General features: G+C 42.8%; 1 protein-coding gene and 1 long non-coding RNA gene across 3 annotated transcripts in view; one reads left to right on the top strand and one right to left on the bottom strand.

The window, feature by feature from the left end:
- Positions 1-21,952, bottom strand: part of LOC130277524 (receptor-type tyrosine-protein phosphatase beta-like) — a 279,946-nt gene that overhangs the window by 165,468 nt on the left and 92,526 nt on the right. The window lies entirely within an intron of this gene.
- The window catches only part of LOC130277303 (uncharacterized), a 103,709-nt gene that overhangs the window by 9,135 nt on the left and 72,622 nt on the right, over positions 1-21,952 (top strand). For both annotated transcript variants that reach the window (XR_008845423.1, XR_008845422.1), the window contains exon 2: positions 372-572. This is a non-coding gene — a long non-coding RNA (uncharacterized LOC130277303). The remainder of the gene's footprint in view (positions 1-371; positions 573-21,952) is intronic.

Raw genomic sequence — 21,952 nt, 5'->3', positions numbered from 1 at the left:
ACATCTTATCCCCTATCCAAAGGATAGGGGATAAGATGTCAGATCGCTGGGGTCCCGCTGCTGGGGACCCCCTGGATCTACCATGCAGCACCCACCTGTAGCGGCTTCTGGAACCGCTGGAGGTCCGCAGGCTGAGTCCATCTCGACACCTTGTCCCTCAATGCAAGTCTATGGGAGGGGGCGTGACAGCTTTGGATAGGGGATAAGATGTCTAGGGGCAGAGTACCCCTTTAAGAAACCTCCTAGGCCACTGTAGGTTGTGTAATAGTTACAGTAACTAAGGGGGGAATGGATTAGAGATTGCAGGAAAATGCAATAATATAGGAAGCAATGACTGTTTTATTGGTTTATAATGGATCTTGTAATTACAGCAATAAACTCTGGCCATAAAACCAGCATCTGCGGTAACAAGAAAATGACAACCTGCAGTAATGGGAACTGAGACTAGATGGCGCCAGAGTACACTATAACATAGACAGTAAAGAGGAAGCTGCTGCTATTGCTGCTTACCATCACAAGAGGACGCCACCTGTAAGAAAGAGAAGACATGACAGTCAGCAAAATGTGCGCAGGTAACAATTCTCTACATCTTACATCACATATTATTATATAAAAGCTGTTCTGTGTCATAGCTGTAAAACAAATGAGCAGGATTACGGTCTCCATCATTGTAACACAATCAGCAGTGACAGTGGGGGACATTTATCAAAGCATTTAGCAGATTTTTTTTGCTTAAAATTGTTGCAAAAAAGTCGCAAGTGCGATTACTCTCTTTTTTCTGTGACTTTTTGCTTGTTCAGTGTCCTAAGCAAAAAATACAAATCTTGCTTACCAAAGCAAAAAGTGATTTTCGACTTGATGTGGTCAGAGATTTATCAGGTGCGAAAGTCGCATGGCTTGAAAAAACTTACTAAATTTACTCCAGCTCAGACATGGAGCAGAAAAAGCCACTACCAAAGCAAAAAAATATATATATATTGCTTATGTGAAAGAAATTTATCGACAGGCTGAAACCAGTTGATAAATAAACTGCACATAAGCAAAAAAATTATAAGAAAAAAATTACTAAAAAAAAGGAATGCATAAGCAAAGATTGATAAATGTCCCCCAGTGTGCTATTGAGCTGGTGTATCTAAGCCTGGTTTGTGATACAATGCTGTGAAGCTGGTGTATCTAATCCTATTATATATGTAGTATAGGAAACTTTGTTGCTGAGCTGCGACTTTGCTGCTAGCCAAACCTATAGTGCCATACTGTCTTCTCAGTTATGTATCTAAGCCTATGTGTGATACCATCTCAGAACAATACAGCATTATAATCTCAATAGCCTGGGGTATAGCTTGGGTACGGCGTGCAGGGAATTAGGGCGTCACGAGCAAGGGCACCGCTCTGTAATGATACCCGGGGACAGCGCTCTGCTGAGCTGTGTGTTTTAGGGGCATGTTCACATGTTGTATTTTTAGAGAGATATCGGAGACTATTCTGCACTAAAATCCACATAAATTCTATCTGCAAACTGAGGCCCATTATTCTCAATATGAATCTGTGAGTCTGTCTTGTGTAGTACAGCATTCCCCAACCTGTGGCTCTCAAGCTGTTTAAAACTACAACCCCTATTATGCTCCCAATATGCCCTGAAGCAGAAGTCTATTGTACATGATAGTGTCTCCTTATCTAGTGTATCTAATTTTATCATGCATTACACTGTCTACTGATATAATGTATCTAAGTCTATTATGTGTTATACTGTCTACTGATCTTTTGTATCTGTCTTGCGTGATACTGTGTACTGATATAATGTATCTAAGTCTATTATGTGTTATACTGTCTACTGATCTTCTGTGTCTGTCTTGCGTGATACTGTGTACCGATCTTGTGTATATAATTCTCTGTTGCGTGATACTGTTTACTGATATAATGTATCTAAGTCTATTATGTGTTATGCTGTCTTAACATCGATCTAGTGTGTCTAGGGCTATCATAATAATATCTACCCATCCAGTGTATCTAAGCCTATCATGTGTGAGGCTGTCTACTCAACCAGTGTAACTAAGCCTATCATGTGTGATACTGTCTACTCATCAAGAGTATCTAAGTCCATCCTGTGTGACACTGTCTATTCACCAAGAGTAACTAAGTTTATCATGTGTGATACTGTTTACCCATCCAGAGTATCTAAGCCTATCATGTGTGATACTATTTACCCATCCAGAGTATCTAGGTCCATCATGTGTGATACTGTCTATTCACCCAGAGTATCTAAGTCCATCATATGTGATACCGTCTATTCATCCAGAGTATTGAAGCCTATCATGTGTGATACTGTTTACCCATCCAGAGTATCTTAGTCCATCATGTGTGATACTGTCTATTCATCCAGAGTATCTAAGTCCATCATATGTGATACTGTCTACCCATTCAGAGTATCTAAGTCCATCATGTGTGCACTCATCCAATGTAAGTCTACACACAAAGTGTAAATTGTTCCTAAATGACACTATCTTCCATAGTTCTTATTAATAATGTTATTTGCAGTCTTAGGATCCAGTATAAATAATATTCGGTTGTTGTGCACAATTGGTATATTAGTAACAGATACTAGCGGTATAGTGTGGGCACACTATATTAGTGACCACTGGGCCCCTATGTGTCACACCGGACAATCGCGCTGGTTATTTATTTTCCTGTCCTGTCACTTCCCTCTTCTCTCCAACATCCTGCACAGGAACCATTTCCCTCCTTATCATCATCTCAAGTAGCTGCCCCCCCCCCCCCCCCCTCATTGTAGTGTGAACTGATGCAAACGTTTGTATCAAATCCCTCAGTCAGTCTACAGAAAACCAAATCCCCTTTCTTTACTTTAGTGCAGAGTCACATGATCTTTTTGTGGTTGGCCAGTACGGGAGATGTTGCCCCATACCCTTGCTGTCCTGTCAGGCAGCCTCCTTCAGTGTCCCCAGGGCCCCTTGCTCCTGTTTACCCCCTGTACATATGTTCTGCAGTTTATTGTATTGTAAAATGTGTTGTATCTTTAAGAGTTATACCATGTGATATGTCATGTGATACCGGTGATCAGGTGATCCCAAGAGTGACCTATGGGCTCCCTGCTAGTCTCCCCCATATAAGCCCTGGGTGGAGCTCTCTCTCTTCTGCTGAAGTCCAGTGCAGTCTTGTCTAGTGTGTGTGTCCAGAGTGTTGGAGACCTCAAAGTCCAGTCCTGCAGCCGCCATCAAGTCAAGTAAGATAAAGTCACAGCTTTATGAGTCAGGTAAGCGTGTTCTGCATTCAATTGTCCAGTCCTTCTACTACGTCCCAGCAAGCCCTTAAGGTCTCTTTGTTATTGGTCACCTCCTTGGGCCCTGGCTAAACTGTACTGACTTTACCATCTGTTTACCCTCAGTAAAGCTATCATTGTCCATAACTTGGCGTCGGAGTCTTTTTTACCCCTGTGCCTAGCTCAGGATCCAGCGGTATACCTTCAGGTGCTTTTAGGCTAAACTACGCCCTCACGTCACGAATACAAGGGGTTAATGCCATCTGCCCCTAGGTAACAGCATCTGCCCTCATCACACCCCGCTACCACATTTTCTACTACATCCATTCCCAAAAATTCTACTGGTTCTGTTACCAGAACTAAAGGGGTACTTAGAAGTGAAAAAAGGCATTTTTACAAGACAAGTTGTACTTTACATTGGTGCACATCATCTAATGTATTACGAAGCAAGAAAAAAAATTATATGTTGGGCTAAATTGAAAAAAATTGGGAATTGCGCACATTTGTGGGGCAATAACTTTTTCAGAGTTCTTAATACAGTAAAATTGGCATACAACCTTTATTCTATGGGTCAGTACGATTCCAATTATGCCAAACTTGGATAATTTGTTTTAAGGTTAAAGAAAAAATTTAAACTTGAAAAAAAATTCCACCGGAAATTCAGCAGAAATTTACTTTGACTTCAGTGGGATTCCACTGTCCCATTCGCCACTGTCCCATTCCGTTTTCTCTGCTGTCCTGTTCACACATCGGAAATTCTGCTACCAAAATTCCGACACTGAATTCTTTTACGCTAGAAGAAAGAACATGTTCATTCTTTAAGCGGAATCCGCTAGCAGAAATCAATAGAAGTCAATGGTAAAAAAAAATTCCGCCCGACATCGACATCGCGCGGAATTTGCGGTGAATTTGCGCGGAATTCGCACGGAAATGGCTGAAAAACCCTTCACTTCTTTCTCCCCCATTTCCGCTCGCATGTCTGTGTGCAATTCCACGCAAATTCTGCACAAAGTCTGCGCGAATAGAAAATTCTTTTTTCCGCACGTAAATTTTTTAGCGTGAATTCCTCTTGATTTGCTCAGTGTGAATGCACCCTTACCCTGTTTTGACCTTAAAGTCGTATTCCAGGAAAAAACTTTTTTTTTAGATCAACTGGCTCCAGAAAGTTAAACAGATTTGTAAATTACTTCTATAAAAAATCTTAATCCTTCCAATAATTATCAGCTGCTGAAGTTAAGTTGTTCTTTTCTGTCTAAGTGCTCTCTGATGACACGTGTCTCGGGAGCTGTCCAGCGTAAAAGCAAATTCCCATAGAAAACCTATTCTACTCTATGCAGTTCCTATGGGAATTTGCTTCTATTCTGGACAGCTCCCGAGACACGTGTCATCAGAGAGCACTTAGAAAAGAACAATTCAACTTCAGCAGCTCATAAGTACTGAAAGGATTAAGATTTATTTTTTAATAGAAGTAATTTACAAATCTGTTTAACTTTCTGCAGCCAGTTGATATATAAAAAAAAGTTTTTTCCTGGATAACCCCTTTAATGACCAAGGCAAATTTTCCCAATCTGACATGTGTCCACTTATTTGGTAATAACTTTGGAACGCTTTTACTTATGAAAGCGATTCTGAGTGGTTTTTTTTCGTGCCATATTGTACTTTACATTAGTGGTAAATTTTGATTGATATATTTAGTGTTTTATGTGAAAAACTCCAAAATTTGGCAAAAAAAATGAAAAATTTGCATTTTTCTAGATCTTACATGTTCTGCTCGTACGATAAATAGTCATGCCGAAACCTAATTAATAATTAATTCACATCTACAATATGTCTACTTTATGTTCCCATCAATTGATAAACATTCTTTTACTCTTTTAGAATGTTAGAGAATTTATAAGTTTAGTTTTCAAGAAAATTTCTAATTCAAATTTTTTAGGGACCAGTTCAGTTCTGAAGTGGAATTGAGTGGCCTGTATGTTAGATACCCAGTAAATCACCCCGTTTTAACAACTGCACCCCTTAAAGTTGTCAGAATGACATTAAGGAAGTTTATTAACCCTTAAGGCGTTTCACAGAAATGAAAGCAAAGTGGAGGCGGAATGTTAAAATACCATTTTTTTTTTTCATTTTAATCCATTTTTTTTCTGTAACACAGTAGGAGTTTACAAAGAAATACAACTTCAGATTTATTCCCCGAATTTTGACATACGTAGAAATATCCCATATGTGGCCTTTGTGTGCAACGTGTTTCTCACACAGGCCTCCGACATGGAGTGCTGTGTGGATTTTGGGGCCTCCTTTTAGTTTAGGATATTTTCCTGGCATCATATAAAATTGCAAAGGCCTTGGGGTAAAAAAAAAAAAAGCATTTTTGGGAGACAAGTTGATGCTTTCATTGGTACCATTCAATTTTTTATGAGGTGGTATACATAAAAAAAATCTCTTCTGCAGTTGTTTTTTTTTTTTTTTAGGTCGTTCGTCATGCAGTATAAAGGACATGTTAACTTTACTCTGCAGGTTGATTCGTTCATGTATATACTTTTTTTTATATTTTAGTTCATTTAAAGCATAAAAGCAATTTTTGGAAAAGATAATGATGTTTGTAAGTCACCATATTCTGAGAGCCGTAACTTTTTAAAATTTTTTCACAATTGTGTGAAGACTTTTTTTTGCGGGACATGTTGACGTTTTTGGGTGGACTATTTTTCGGTGTGTTTTGGGGTGTAATATATATATATATATATATATATATATATATATATATATATTATTTATTTCACATTTGTTTGTTATATTTTCACGTTTTTTCTTTTTTTTTATATTTTTTCTTTTTTTGTCACCTTTTACATTTATTTATTGATTTATTTTACTATTATACACATAATTCAATGGAGTACACATCTGTACTCCATTGAATTATACCTATGACTGTCAGTTTTAAACAGACATAGAATAGATCAGTCTCTACCTTATGGCAGTGACTGATCCTCCTGTTGCCATGACAACAGAGGCCACTGCCCGGCCTCTGGCTGCCATTGCAACCATCAGCGCCGATCGATGACAGAGGGAGCTCCCTCCCTCTGTTATCCTAATAGACGCTGCGGTCACAGTGACTGCAACGTCTATAGGGTTAACTCAGGATCGGAGCGCAGCTGAGTGCTGTTGAGTGCTGCCTCCTCCGACGGGGCCCCACCACCACCGATTGCTTCACTGTGTGAAGTGACAGAGGAGCGGGGGAAGGAGGAGACCCCTGCAATATCCCTGCTATTGGTCCGTCTGTACTGACGGACCAATAACAGCGATCGCTGGCCGGGGACCGCTGCGATTGGTCCCTGGCCGGCTTCAGAGAGGCCAGGCTGTGTAGCACAGCCAGCCTCAATAAACTGTCACAGCACCCGGCGGCACTGTGGCAGTTTAAAGTTATCGGGTACATGTACGTGGGGATGCGGGAAGTCATCCCTAATCATTACGTATATGTACCTGATTTTGCGTAATGGGGTTAAAGTCATTTCCACCGCAATTCTGCTGGAATTCCGCAATTTTGTTCAGCAAGCTCTGCTGAATAGACTTCGTGCAGAATTGCGCCATGTGAACATAGCATTGGGGTTCATTTTTTATGGCATGAGTAGTTTTTAACAGAGCTACATTATTGTAGGTCTGTTTTTTTTTTATCACTTTGTATTAAGTTTTATCTGGGATGTGAAGTGACCAACAATTTTGACAATTTTTTTGCACTTACACCGTTGACCTTGCAGGTTCAGGAATATAATAATTTAATAGTCTGGACAATTACATAAGTTGTGATACCAAATACATTTATATCTTAAGTGTTTTATTTTAAAAATTGAGTGGGGGGGGGGTAATTAAAAGTTGTACTAGAGGCCAGGATTTTTTTTTTTTATATTTGTTACACATTTTATGCTCCCTCCCTCCCCCCCCCCAGTGGCCTATTATAAGCCATCAGTTGATGGCTTACATTGATTAATCTAAGGCAATAGCACATTCCAATGACATGGTGGATTTCCTTGCAGTCCTATGCAAATCCACTGATGGTGATGAATAGTTGAGACAAATTGAGCCATATGTTCCTCGCAGACATATTCATTTCCTATGAAGATGCCGATGTAGTTTTCCATAGGTAAATCTTCTGATTTTATTTTAAAAGGAAATGTCACATCACAACTGAACTTTTTTAGACTGTAGATCGACATACATGCCCCCCTCTTAAGACCACTTATAGGGCACGTGAAAAGGGCTTGTGTTCATGAGACAACCATTCAACTAAATAACTTGTCATTTGTAGCTCTGCTACATCTGAACAGTGTCACAGTATCCACATGGATTATAATAATGATTACATAACCTAATAATCTTAGTAGAATGCATGTGTATCAATCGCAGAATGCGTCCTGCACGGTCAGGTGCAACCTTAATTCTAGGAATGTGAAAAATCAGGTAGAGTGACCTGGAAATTCCTGTAAGTGTTTTGCAGTTACGTAGATGACAGTGATTTCACGATTCTTCCTGGTAAAAGCTAAGCTAAAAACAACACAAATGAAGAACAAAAACACAGCTACCAGCAATAAGTAAATTATACAACCGCCTAACAGTGTACTGCTGCAGGAACAAGTGAAAAACCATTGTATCACTAGCATACCTACCGACAATGCCTTTTTTCCTTTGCTTATTTGCTTTAAAGGGGAGGTTCTAATCAGTTTGGTACAAGACAATAATCGCGGCCTAATGTGATTGTCCAGGATTGGAAAACTGGATCTACCGTATTTATTCCAAAAAGCAGTGCCAGCCTTGGCCATGGGTCGTCTCTGATATTATAGCTCATCCCCATTCAAGTCAAGCTGCAATACCAGATATAGCCACTAGAAACAATTGGCACTGTTTCTAAAAAAAAAATATATATATATATATATATCTATCTCCAAATGGCGGAGGACAGCACAACCACTAAAGGTCTTGAGACAGTAATCCGGGTGCAATAGGTAAAAAACGTGGTCCCAGTCGCAGACCACATCCATAAATTCCAGCAATAAGTCCAGCAGCACTCACGGGATCAAGTAAAATTTTTTTTACTTGATCCCGTGAGTGCTGCTGGACTTATTGCTGGTATATATATATATATATATATATCAACCATAAAAGCTGTATTATGACCATATTGTCTGTCACTTTGTCTCTACTAGACCCTCCATTCATACACTGAGGCTTTCACTTTCTATTCATGTATTCGAGCAGACTGGATGATGTCATATTTAATGACATCACTGATTTAATAAACGAGCTGGAGACACAGAACGCAACAATAGACACTATTGAAATATTTCCAGGCAAATCTTCTGTTATTTGGGTAACTCGGCTGCTTGTGCTAATATCTTACAATGAGTCCTCTCATAGATTCCTCCCCCCCATGTATAGCTACTCACACTATGGACTTCGTTATTTTCTAATGTTGTAACTACTTCCAATTTTAAACCCTCCTTTTTGTGTTGTTTTTTTTTTTTGTCTGAGTGTATTTCACAACCATTTTTTTTATATTTCTTCAATTCATCTAAATAAAGCTTCTAAAATATAAAATGAACCAACTTAGTATTCATCATCAAAAAGTTTCCTTTTTTGTCTATACAGCTTGTACGCTGACCATTTATGTTTCCATGGTTACAGACAACACACAAACAGTGTGTAGTCTAATTCTGCAGTCACCACCCCATCCATTTCTTCTGTTTCCTCTTTTTGTCATAGTTCGCCATACATATCACATAACTGTTGGCCCGAATGCTTGCACCAGTCAACAGCTGTCTGTAATGTACGTTTATCTGTATTTTGCATTTTTCTGCTTTGGGTCCTGTCATTATGTTTGTGTGTGGTTTGGGAAGAGTTAACTTTTCAGCCCTTCAGCACTGAAAGGGTATATAAGGCCTCTTCAGGTGCTGTTCTGGGCTGGTAATTACACCTGTTTCTCTGACCATGTTTGCATTATGTTCACTATGTCTGTCTGAGCACCTGAGTTTTAACCATAGTTATCTGTCCTGTCTGATATCTGAATTTTCGCTTGCCTTGATTTAGTACCTTTGTCTTGTATTGTTCGTTCTGCTTTGTGTTTCCTGAGTCTGTATTCACACTGTGCGTTTTGTCAGTCCTGTTTTGGCCTTGTCTGATCCTGGATCTCCTAGAATAGAATCCTGTTCTGAGCCTTGTGCTAATCTGTCTATCTAGGAGTGAGTTAGTCTTGTGTCTGTACCCGTGTTTGTTTGTATTTAGGATTTTTGTTTCCTCCTAGGCTAGTATCCTGTTCACACTGTGGAGTGTGCCCACTAGCTAGGAGCCTATTTTGCTTTAGTATTGTTGTCCCTCCATGTTTTGGAGTGGACTGTCTAGTGTGTTCCTTGTTTCGAGTCCAGTGCCAACAGTGCTCTTGATTTCATTACCCGTTTAGTGTTCTGACATTCAGTAGACCTGTTCATCCCCTGCATCTCCTGGTTTTGTCTGCTGTATTCTTATCCTCCATATCTAGTCTTATTATTATCATATCTGCCATTCATCTTGATCCTGGTTCTTGAACAGTTTGTTAGTATGCTATGTCCTGTCTGGTATATCTATTTGTAGTATTTACGTTATTTTCCTGACTTGTTTCCCGACATGTTCAGTTTGGTTTATTTTGTTTGTCTCTTACGCCCATGCACTTTAGTGCAGTAAAGGGTCTGTCCTTGTGGTTGTCGATCTTTCATTTAGGGTGGATGGTCAATAGGAAGGCATAGCGGTTGTGAGGACAGTTAGGGCTCACTCACTCCCTGCCCCCTTTCATGACACTATCTCCCCCAATTCACCCGAATATAAATGCATGCTCAGCCCAGCCGTGTGTGCATGTATTCTAAAAGAACAAAGGGGAGAAACAGCTGTCTGACCCCTCTGGTCGTGGCTTATCTCCAAGAGAAAAAAATGTATTGGGTGTACTGAAATTCAACATGCAACAAAAGACATCTGCCATCCGTGAAGAGTTATAAAGCTTTCATAAACCTTGGCTGGCCGGCCCTCTTAGCTAAAACAGCTGACTATAATCTTATATGTATGGCCAGTTTAAAGGGGAATATTTCGGGCGGTAATTCCATGGTGTGAATAGGCCCTATCCCATGGAAAAAATGCAATAACAAGAACCTCTCAAGCCACTTAAAAAGAAACTCTGGTACAGAACATCTACAGGAAAAGGGAATAAGTGTCTAATCGCAGGGGGAGGGTCTGACCACTGGGACCCCCGCGATCTCCTGCCGGTACCCGGCTCTCTCCATGTGCAGAGCAACCTCCGCTCTGCGCATGGGTTACTGTCAACCAAGGCACGAAGCAGTGGCCGACACGTCCCTCCATGTATCTCTATGGGAGATACGGAGATACATGGAGGGGGCGTGTCAGACACCGCTTCATGCCGTGGTCAACGGTAATCCGTGCACTGAGTGAAGGTTGCTCAGTGCAACGAGAGAGCTGAGGTGCTGGGAAAGAAATCGCAGGGGGCCCCAGCGGTCGGACCCCCCACTATCAGACACTTATTCCCTCTCTGGTAGATGGGGATAAGATGTTCTGTACCGGAGTTCAACTTTAACAAAAATAAAGGAACGGATGTAAATAACCATTATTACAGGGGCAGCCTACACAAAGGATTTGTTTTGCATATTGAACCATTAAAGACACATAGGTAAATACTAGGGATCGACCGAATATCGGTTTGGCCAATATTCACGATTTTGGACGTTATCGGCAACTACCTTGCCGATAATCCAACAATGCACCGCAATGACACCCCACCCCCCACCCCACCGCACCAGAATATCGGTATAAATTATCGGCAATCGGCCTGAAAGGCCACAGATTATTGGTATTGGCCCTAAAAAATCGATATCGGTCGATCCCTAGTAAATACAAAAGCTGTGTACACAAAACGCTCGATTGTTTTAAGACTATTTGAACAGATGCATTACAGAAAAAATAAAATTTGTTGCATAATTTACATACCCTTTAACATTGCCTTAGTGCAGTGTTTCCCAACCAGTGGGCCTCCAGCTGTTGCAAAATTACAACTCCCAGAATGCCTTCGCAATGCAGGCAGTTGTAGTTTTGCAACAGCTGGAGGCACACTGGTTGGAAAACACCGCCTTAGTATGGTGTAGGCATTCGAGTAAACAACAGTGTATCAATCCTCGGAGCCCCTAGCTGCTCTGTATGGTATGCGGCATACTGAGTTTTGGAGGGGGAAGCAGGGTTTTCTTATCTGGATCATTAGCCCATTTCACTGCAATTCTTCTAAGCTACTTCCTGTTGCAAGACAAGATCAACATTACTTGTACCCCTGCCAGAAACGGCAACATTTAAATTGTACATTTAAAAGTTACATCGTTCAAATAATATGGGGGAGGAAGGGGGGTCACTACATCGTTACTTGTTTCAGGCAAAGGTAAAAAAAAAATTGTAAAATTAAAATGAAATATTCTATATTATTTCATCCACTGAAAAGATACGAGTTTCCATAGTGTTTTTTTTTTGTAAGCAGCACATTTTGGTGACATCGCCCACTGCTATATATGCCTGATGACATCACATTGTGGTCACAGAGGTCACTGCTGCTATAACTCTCCATCAGAGATGCTCTAGATTCTGCACTTTGACTTTGTACTAGGCCTGGCTGGAAGCCCTAGGGTGAAGCTATAGGGCTCCTGTACAAAGCCTTTGGCTGTCTAGGCATGCTGGGAGTTGTAGTTTTGTAATAGCTGGAGATACACACTAGTATAGACTTAGCAATCCCTCCACCGCCAATATTAATTCTGCAGATGATAACAGGACCTAATGATAATACAATAATGGCAGACAGCTCTTAGGGAACCTTCAGTTGATAGAGCAGGGGTTCTTGATATGGGGAACCAGTGAAAGCTACAGATATTTAACTGAGATGCTTAAAGGGGTGTTCTGAGAAGTTATGAAAAATAAAAATACCCTAAAGCCACCACAATACCTGTTCTGTGTCCCCTGTAGTTATCCATGTGATTCTTGCCAGCTCCTGTGGTCCCTGTTGTCTCCTGAATATTTTCCTTGCTTTCAGCCCAGACTACAACTCCCAGCTGTCAGTGCAGCTCTGTGCAATGGCTGCCAGCCAATTGCTCTTTCTATCTGACAACCCCATGGAAATAAAATGCAGGGAGGCACTCGTGGATACTGCAAACAGTGTTTTTATTCCGGTATAGTCACAGGTAGCAACAAAGGCCAACAGGCTGTTTCACGCTCACATGCGCTTAATCATGACCTATGCTCTTACTATCTGTGTGCATGCTGTGTTGTTGTAAGTCAGCAACACACACTGTACATGTATTTTCTTTCAAACTATCCTTCCCCCAGCAATAAATCATGCTATGCTCTGAATGGCAGCAGTCAGTGATTAGATCTACAGCAGGCAAAGAGCAGCGTTATGTGCTGAGGAGATGCTGGGCTGTTTCTCTCCCGGCAAGATCCACACACAGGTAGGGGAGGGGAGGTGTGGTTATAAAGCCAGACAAGACAGAAATCACGTGGTGCTTGTCTTCCAGCAGGGTGAGGGCTAGTCTCAGTGAAGGCTTTGCACAAAGCCAAGGTGGATCTGATAATGACGTCTTTCTCTCACTCCCTGCTTGTAAGTGACAGCTGAAAGAGGGAAACAGCTCTATATAGATAAAGAATGATATCTGGACAAATAAATAGGTTGGTGAGAGGAAAGGATTGACTTTGGTTTTAGTTTCCCCGGAGTACCCCTTTAACCTCTTTACACTTTCTAGCATATAGGTACATCGTAAGTGCTGGAGTAAACATAAAACAGGCTCATATTCATTGGGTGCCAGCTGTATATTACAGCTCACACCCACCAGCAATCCTGGTCGCATCACTCCCTGAATGCTAACCATGGCTTCTAGGTTAGTTTATATATTTTTATTATTATTATTAATTATTTATTTATGTTAAGATACAAAGCACCAAATCATCTGCTTTAGGGGGAGCCTAGCATACAGCATACTGGTTATTATTGAGTTTAATTGCTGTAAGCTTCTAAGCTCCCTCTTGTGAAGGCTACAGACAGATAAAAATTTACTATTTGAGTGAATGGATCTGCATGACCCACTGTTGTAGATGCATAACCCAATGTTTTGAAATGTACATGTAGAAATGCTCAAATTTGAATGACCAGATTTTGTATCCTAACCCCTTAAGGACGAAGCCCATTTTGACCTTAAGGAACAGACCAATTTTTGTTTTTGCACTTTTGTTTTTTTCCTCCTTCCCTTCTAAAAACCATAACGCTTTAAATTTTGCACCTACAGACCCATATGAGGGCTTTTTTTTTGCATCAACCATTTAATAACCAAATCTACTGCAAAACCAAAAAAAAAAAAAATATATATATATATATATATATATATATATATATATATATTTGGGGGCTTCCGTTTCTACACAATGCAATTTTCGGTAAAAATGACACCATATCTTTATTTTGTAGGTCCATACTGTCACAATGATACCTAATTTATGTAGGTTTTATTTAATTTAATAAAATACTAACTATATGCTCCAAAATTAGTATGTTTAAAGTTGTCATCTTCTGACCCCTATAACTTTTTTATTTTCTGCATATGGGGCTGTATGAAGGCTTGTTTTTTGTGCCGTGATCTGCAGTTTTTATCGGTACCATTTCTACTTTGATCGCTTTTTAATAGTTTTTTTTATGGTATATGAACTGATCAAAAATGCATAGTTTTGGAGTTTAGTGTTTTTTTTACGTGTATGCCATTGACTGTGCGGTTTAACTAACCTTATATTTTAATAGCTCAGACATTTACGCAGGCGGTGGTACCACATATGATGTTTATTTTTGATTACATTATTTTATTTAAAAAATGGGAAAAGGGAGTGATTCTTTTATTAGGGAAGGGGTTAAAGGGGTACTCTGGTGGAAAACATTTTTTTTTATCAACTGGTGCCAGAAAGTTAAACAGATTTGTAAATTACTTCTATTAAAAAATCTTTATCCTTCCAGTACCTATTAGTGGTTGTATATTAAAGAGAAAGTTCCTTTTGTTTTTGGATTTCATTTTTTTTCTGTCCACAGTGCTCTCTGCTGACACCTCTGTCTGTATCAGGAACTGTCCAGAGCAGCATAGGTTTGCTATGGGGATTTGCTCCTGTTCTGGACAGTTCCTGATATGGACAGAGGTGTCAGCAGAGAGCACTGTGGAAAGAAAAAAAAAGAAATCCAAAAAGAAAAGAACTTTCTCTGTAGTATATAGCAGCTAATAAATACTGGAAGGATAAAGATTTTTTTAATATAAGTAATTTACAAATCTGTTTAACTTTCTGGCACCAGTTTATAAAAAAAAAAAAAAAATGCGCTCCACTGGTGTACCCCTTTAATTCACTTTTGTTAACGTTCCCAGGGGGCTATAACATGCAATCTTTTGATTGCATACACTGATCAATGCTATGCCATAGCATGGCATAGATCAGTGTTATCGGTGCCCTGCTGCTCCATCCTGCATGGCTGGCTGGAAGCAGTGAGGAGGCAGGTAAGAGCCCTCCTGCCATCCACTCAGCTGATCGGGACCCGGGATGTCTCTGCGGATGTCCCGATCAGCTCCACTGAGCTAACCTGCGCCAATAACCCGCATTTTAGACTCCACAATCAACTCTAGCAACCAGGACCCACTGGGTTTAAAGGTTCTCCGCTCGTGAGAACAGTTTAAACAGCGGTATAGGGACCAGGGTCTTGGATGCCGGTACGCCCTTTGTCCTGGACGGGTTAAATGTGTACTTTGTTGCTGGACATGTTATCCTCAATCCAAAGGATAGGGGATAACATGTCTGATCACGAGGGTGTGGCCGCTAAGGACCCGCGCGATCTCAGCCACAACTCCCCAGTCATCCGGTGCACGGAGTGAACTCTGCTCCGTGCCGGGTGATTGGCGATCACAGCACCCACGTCCCCTCCATTCATAACCCAATTTATTGGGTTTAGTGTGGGTAAAAAGCCTGTCAGTTTCTCTTTAAATGGGCACTCTCATTAAAACTAATTTTTGCTATTGCACTCCTTATGGTAAATGAAAAATATTTCTAATATACTTTGTTTAAAAAAAATTAAGTTTTCTATGTTTTATTTGTGCTTAAAAAAGCTCAAAAGCACATTTTCCCCCAACTCATACACAGACTTTGGACCAAAGTCCAAACACAGGAAGTGCCGCCCGGAGTGCTGAGGGGGGTCCAACCAACAGCGTATGGCAGTTATGTGTGAGAGGAGCTATGATTGGATGAGGCTGGACACACCCCTCAGCACTCCAGGCGGCACTTCCTGTGTTTGGTCCAAAGTCTGTGTATGAGTTGGGGGGAAATGTGCTCTTGAGCTTTTTTAAGCACAAATAAAACTTAATTTTTTTTAAACAAAGTATATTAGAAATATTTTTCATTTACCATAAGGAGTGCAATAGCAAAAATTAGTTTTAATGAGAGTGACCCTTTAAGCATGGCAATGTTGTTCTGTCCCTTAACACAGAAGAGTTTTGGGGTTCCAGTATTAGGACCTCCCCACAGTTAATCTCAGTATTATTCCCCTTATTATATAGAAAATCCTTATAAGGCATCTTGTGTAATCGGAGACAAGGACTTTAAGGGCCTGTTCTCTACATGACTCACACACATACCTGTCACGATGCCGGCTGGCAGGAGGTGGATCCTCTGTGCCAGAGAGGGATTGGCGTGGACCGTGCTAGTGGACCGGTTCTAAGTCACTACTGGTTTTCACCAGAGCCCGCCGCAAAGCGGGATGGTCTTGCTGCGGCGGTAGTGACCAGGTCGTATCCACTAGCAACGGCTCAACCTCTCTGACTGCTGAAGATAGGCGCGGTACAAGGGAGTAGACAGAAGCAAGGTCGGACGTAGCAGAAGGTCGGGGCAGGCAGCAAGGATCGTAGTCAGGGGCAACGGCAGGAGGTCTGGAACACAGGCTAGGAACACACAAGGGAACGCTTTCACTAGGCACAAGGGCAACAAGATCCGGCAAGGGAGTGCAGGGGAAGTGAGGTATATATATGGAGTGCACAGGTGAACACACTAATTAGAACCACTGCGCCAATCAGCGGCGCAGTGGCCCTTTAAATCGCAGAGACCCGGCGCGCGCGCGCCCTAGGGAGCGGGGCCGCGCGCGCCGGGACAGGACCGACGGAGAGCGAGTCAGGTACGGGAGCCGGGGTGCGCATCGCGAGCGGGCGCCACCCGCATCGCGAATCGCATCCCGGCTGGAGGCGGTACCGCAGCGCACCCGGTCAGTGGATCTGACCGGGGCGCTGCAGCAACGAGGATGAGGCGAGCGCTCCGGGGAGGAACGGGGACCCGGAGCGCTCGGCGTAACAATACCCTTCTATTAGGACATCTATAATCCATGGAGAATCCACAACAAGGACATTCCAGACCAGCGCTGGCACACTGGACCCTGATGTCATCATAATCCTCCTCCAGTGGCATCTGCTGACATCCTGTCCTCTTCCTCTTTTTGTTCTCAAGGAATAAATTATCCCCGTGTAGCCTGAGTTTTGTCCTACACGTGTTCTTTCTTGTGTTTCTTGGAAGATTGTCTAAGTCATACCCTTTATTTTTTGTGTATGACAATTTCCTAGAATAATAAGGTCACACAATGTGGAGTGAAACTGCTGTTTACCTGCAAAACTATGCGGCTAATAACAGTCAACCAGAAAAATGTGCAGAATATCACATCAGCGCGGTTTCTAGCTGTTTTACAGCGGGGTCTTGGCATCCAGGGGATTATTCCAGGTTGGATTTACTCCTGAATGCATATAATTATCAGGAAATGGATTAGGATAATCACTTTTACATTTCACATGAAGAATGTAGAATAACTATACATACAATAGTTGAGTCACAGAGTATGTACATTATATTACATATCCTGTACTAATCCTGAGTTATATCCTGTATTATACTCCAGAGCTGTACTCACTATTCTGCTGGTGAGGTCACTGTGTACATACATTACTTATCCTGTACTGATCCTGAGTTATATCCTGTATTATACTCCAGAGCTGTACTCACTATTCTGCTGGTGAGGTCACTGTGTACATACATTACATTACTTATCCTGTACTGATCCTGAGTTATATCCTGTATTATACTCCAGAGCTGTACTCACTATTCTACTGGCGAGGTCACTGTGTACATACATTACTTATCCTGTACTGATCCTGAGTTATATCCTGTATTATACTCCAGAGCTGTACTCACTATTCTGCTGGTGAGGTCACTGTGTACATACATTACATAACTTATCCTGTACTGATCCTGAGTTATATCCTGTACTATAAGAGCTGCACTCACTATTGTGCTGGTGTAGTCATTCAATGGGGGAGATTTATCAAAACCTAGGGAGAGACAAAGTTGCCCAGTTGCCCATAGCAACCAATCAGATCGCTTCTTTCATTCTTAACAAGGCCTGTGAAAAATTAAAGAAGCAATCTGATTGGTTGCTATGGGCAACTGGTTAACTTTGCCTCTCCACAGGTTTTAACAAATCTCCCCTCAGTGTACATACATTACATTACTTATCCTGTATTGATCCTGAGTTATATCCTGTATTATACTCCAGAGCTGTACTCACTATTCTGCTGGTGAGGTCACTGTATACATACATTACATTACTTAGCCTGTACTGATCCTGAGTTATATCCTGTAAATCTTTTATTAAAATTTTAAACATAACAATAAATCATTACAAACGTAAACATACCATATCTGACAGAACATATCAATATAATGAATCATAAAACCAACACCATATCATAAAATACAACACCGGTCCACCCCACACTCATTCCTCCACAAAAACAAATATATACAATATTTACAAGACATTTTCCTATAATACCCATACAATACTAATAAACTATATATACTAATATTAAATGTGAATTCCCTGTCCCAGTTGCAATACCAAAAACCAAATAATTAAGCAATACCAAAATGAATAATAACAAAAACAATAATAATATATACAAAAATAATACAAACCTGCACAAACCAAATAACACGCACCTTCACCAGGTCACCGAGAATGTTCCTAACGACCTCATCTACAGGGAGGATTTTACGCTGTGTCGACATTAAACACCGTGTGTTCCACGTGTAGTACCTGACCACTGAGCTAACTAGGAATAAAGTGCACCGATCCCAACCTCCAAGGTTTATGAATGCCCCATAGGCCCATTCCGCATAGGAGAGACTGGCCAGCCTAGGCCAACCAATGGAAGCACCCACCCTATTGTAAACCTCTGTGTTAAAGGGACAATGAAGCAGAAAATGCTTCATGCTTTCCAGCATGCCTCCACACTCTTCGCGGGGACATCCACGGTCCTCAGAGCTCCTGCACTTCAGATTGTCCCTCACACACAGTTTCCCATGGAATCAGCACCAAGTCAAGTCCCAAAACTTCAACGGGATCCTGATAGAATTCAAAAGCCCTAAACCAACCTCCAGATCCTGACTTGGGCAATCCTTGAGCGCCAATGGCCCCTGGAAATGAGAAGACAGAACCCTCTTGTCAAGGAATTTCTTCAACAGGGTCCTAATCTCCCACATCCCCAGACCTCACCGAAGAATAACCTTCAGAACCGGGGTAGCATAAGCCGGGAGATGCCCATGTGGTGTGCGAAGATCCTTCACTTGCCCTCCTGTCTCCCATTCCTGGAAGAAAGGCCAAAACCATCCCCTACAGGAGTATATCCACGGAGGAGCCCTCTCTTTCCAGAGGTTTGCAATATTGGTCTTAAGAAAGGTATTCACTAGGCCCCTGAGCTGATGCCATATTCATCCCTGTTCTTTTTTGGGACCTCCATCACCTCTCCATACCGACCTAGCCACATCATTATGTTAATACAAGAGAGTGATTCGTTTTGGGTCAAAACGGCCACTTTCTTGACATTGTTTTGGCGAGACACAGCCTGAATGGCAAAGTCTCGCCAGCCGGGCTCCTTCTTTACCAGCTCATAATTCAACCAGAAGAGCTCAAGCCCCTCGGGTCGAACAAAGCAGATATCAAACTCAGGAGTACCATAAGGATGTATCAAGGCGTAGATGTCAGCTGCCTTAAAGCCCAACTTCAGCAGAAGCTCAACTTTAGATCTTTGAACACATGTATCACTGCCTCTCCACCTCAGCCAGATCACATTCCTCCGGAGACCACCTGGCCCGGCTGTTGGGAGGGTCCACACAGTCCTCTCGGAAAGCTGAAAGACCATATCTCTCTATCCAGAAGGATAGATCAACCTCCCTACCCTCTACATTGATTGATGTCTCCCCTCTCTTTAAGGCCGCTGCTGCAAATTGCTCTCCTCAGAGCCAGAGGACAAGGAAGGTGCCTCCCTCCCCCCAGCAGTGACATTTGCGTAGCTGCGTACTGGTGCTGCAACCGAGGGAGGTGCAACTGGACCAGGCCCTACATCCCCGCAACTAATCTGCACCCCTTCACCACCCTCCTCCACATAATTCATACTCAAACTGTTATTTCCTGTTTTAGCTGATATGCCCCCCATACCTCCACGCATGCTATAGCCCATACAACCGTTTAAAGCCCCAGACAGATTTTTATAAGCAGATACACTTTTCATTCCATTCACTTCTTCATTTACTCCAACACTAACCTTATCATTCATACTGGCTGGACCAATGTATTCTGGCGCAGATTTTGTACTCTCAGCATCACTGGGTACCAGGGCTGGAGCCACCTCCACAGGACAGGTCACTGATCCCTTATACAAGGACCAGGAAGCCTGCCTAGCCTGTTCAGAAGCAGCCCCAGCACTATATTTACCGGTACCCTCTGCTTAATCTGTACTAGAATGTCCAGCTCCTGGGTGCCACTGATCAGGATAAGCGGCACCAATGCAAAATAAAGGTTTTAGTCCAGTCATTTTTCTGAAAAGTGAAGGCATCTTAGCCCCGGTAGCTCCTTAACGACGACACCGCTGCTCCAAAGGAACAGCGGCGCCAATGCTCAGAGCCACCAGAGCTCCTGCAGCCAACTCTGGCAAAAAGCTGCCCCCTACTCATAAGCGACCCAGTGTGCCAGAGCCATCCTTGCCCATTGCTGGGCCAATATCTCTGTCCGACCTCACAGCTGATACCTTGTCTGCTCCACCACTGTTACTGCAAACAGCGAGGGAGCACACTGCCACACTCCATAATCTCTCCACTCTCCTGCACTGAATCCACAGCAGAACTCAGGCCGGGCTGAGAAATGGGGTTCACACAGTGAGTTGACCCTGTGGCCAGTCCGGGGGCTCAGGGAGGGGGTTATATACAAATCTTACCTGCTCCTGGAGGTTGGTCTTCTTTGGCTTCTTCTTTTTCCATCCCCCCAGGTGCCTCCTCTGGTAAATCATCTCCAATCAAGAAGTCCTGGAGGCGACCTGGGGACTCCAGGAGCTAGATCTGGGCAAACAATGCCCCTCCCTGGTGACTTGTGCTGCTCTCATCCCCCGAACCATTAGAGACGCAGCCAGATGACATTGCCACTTGCCCTGCAGGGAGACTGTATGGGGTCAGATGTTGCAGACCCCTGGGTGGATTTGGCTCAACATTATCACCTTCCTCTTCCACACTTGGCTGAAGCCCCCTCTGTCCCTGCTTTTCTTTTTCTATGGTTATAAAGCAATCATCATTTAATAACTTCTCCTTGAATGGCCCTCTGTTCTCCATAATAAATTATTTTATTTTCTGTAGATTCCTGATGCCAGCTTGAAGTTTTTTTTTTTTCTTTGCTGACAACTCAGCCTTTTGCCGCTTGGGCGCAGTGTCCAACAAAGCTCCAACTTTGCGTACCTCCTCCTGGAGCTTATACAAGGTGTTTCTTGCATTTTCATACCCACGGAGGTATTCCGCAACCGGAGAGCTATAGGTGGTTCCAGGCTCCCGGGCCCTAGGCATTCCCCACTGCTCCTCCACACCTCCCTGGGCATTCAACCTCTCTCCAAGAGGAGTGTCACAAATCACATTTCCAGAGCTTTCCACTAGGGATCGACCGATTATCGGTATGGCCGATAATCACGATTTTGGGCATTATCGGTATCGGCAATTACCTTGCCGATAAGCCGATAATGCCCCGCACCCCCCCCCCCCCCATCCGCCGCACCCCCGACCCACAGCGTCGCACCCCCCACCGTGATGCTGGGCGGTATACCGGTATGGATTTTTGCCCATACCGCTATACCGGTCGGCCCCTCCCCCACCCTCCGAGTCAATAAAAAAAATTAAACTTACCCGTAATGGGGGTGGTCCGGGCCATCCATCCATCGTTCCTGTAGTGTCCGGGGGCGTTCCGGGTGAAGAGTGAACCGGTCCGGGCTGTCCTTCTTCTCCACTCCGGGGAGGCTCCGGCCTAGTACACTGCATAGACGCCGTGACGTCACTGCGCAGCGGCGTCTATGCAGCGTACTAGGCCGGAGCCTGCCCGGAGTGGAGAAGATGACCGCCGGAGAAGAAGAACAGCCCGGACCGTTTCACTCTTCACCCGGAACGCCCCCGGACACTACAGGAACGATGGATGGATGGCCCGGACCACCCTGACAGGTAGGGGGAGAGAAGCGGGTGGCCGCGGCGGCC

This window comes from Hyla sarda, chromosome 6 (assembly GCF_029499605.1).
Source record: "Hyla sarda isolate aHylSar1 chromosome 6, aHylSar1.hap1, whole genome shotgun sequence".
NCBI classification, from domain to species: Eukaryota; Metazoa; Chordata; class Amphibia; order Anura; family Hylidae; genus Hyla; species Hyla sarda.
The sequence above is the reverse complement of the archived record's forward strand: the minus strand, read 5'-3'. Positions and strand labels throughout refer to the sequence as shown.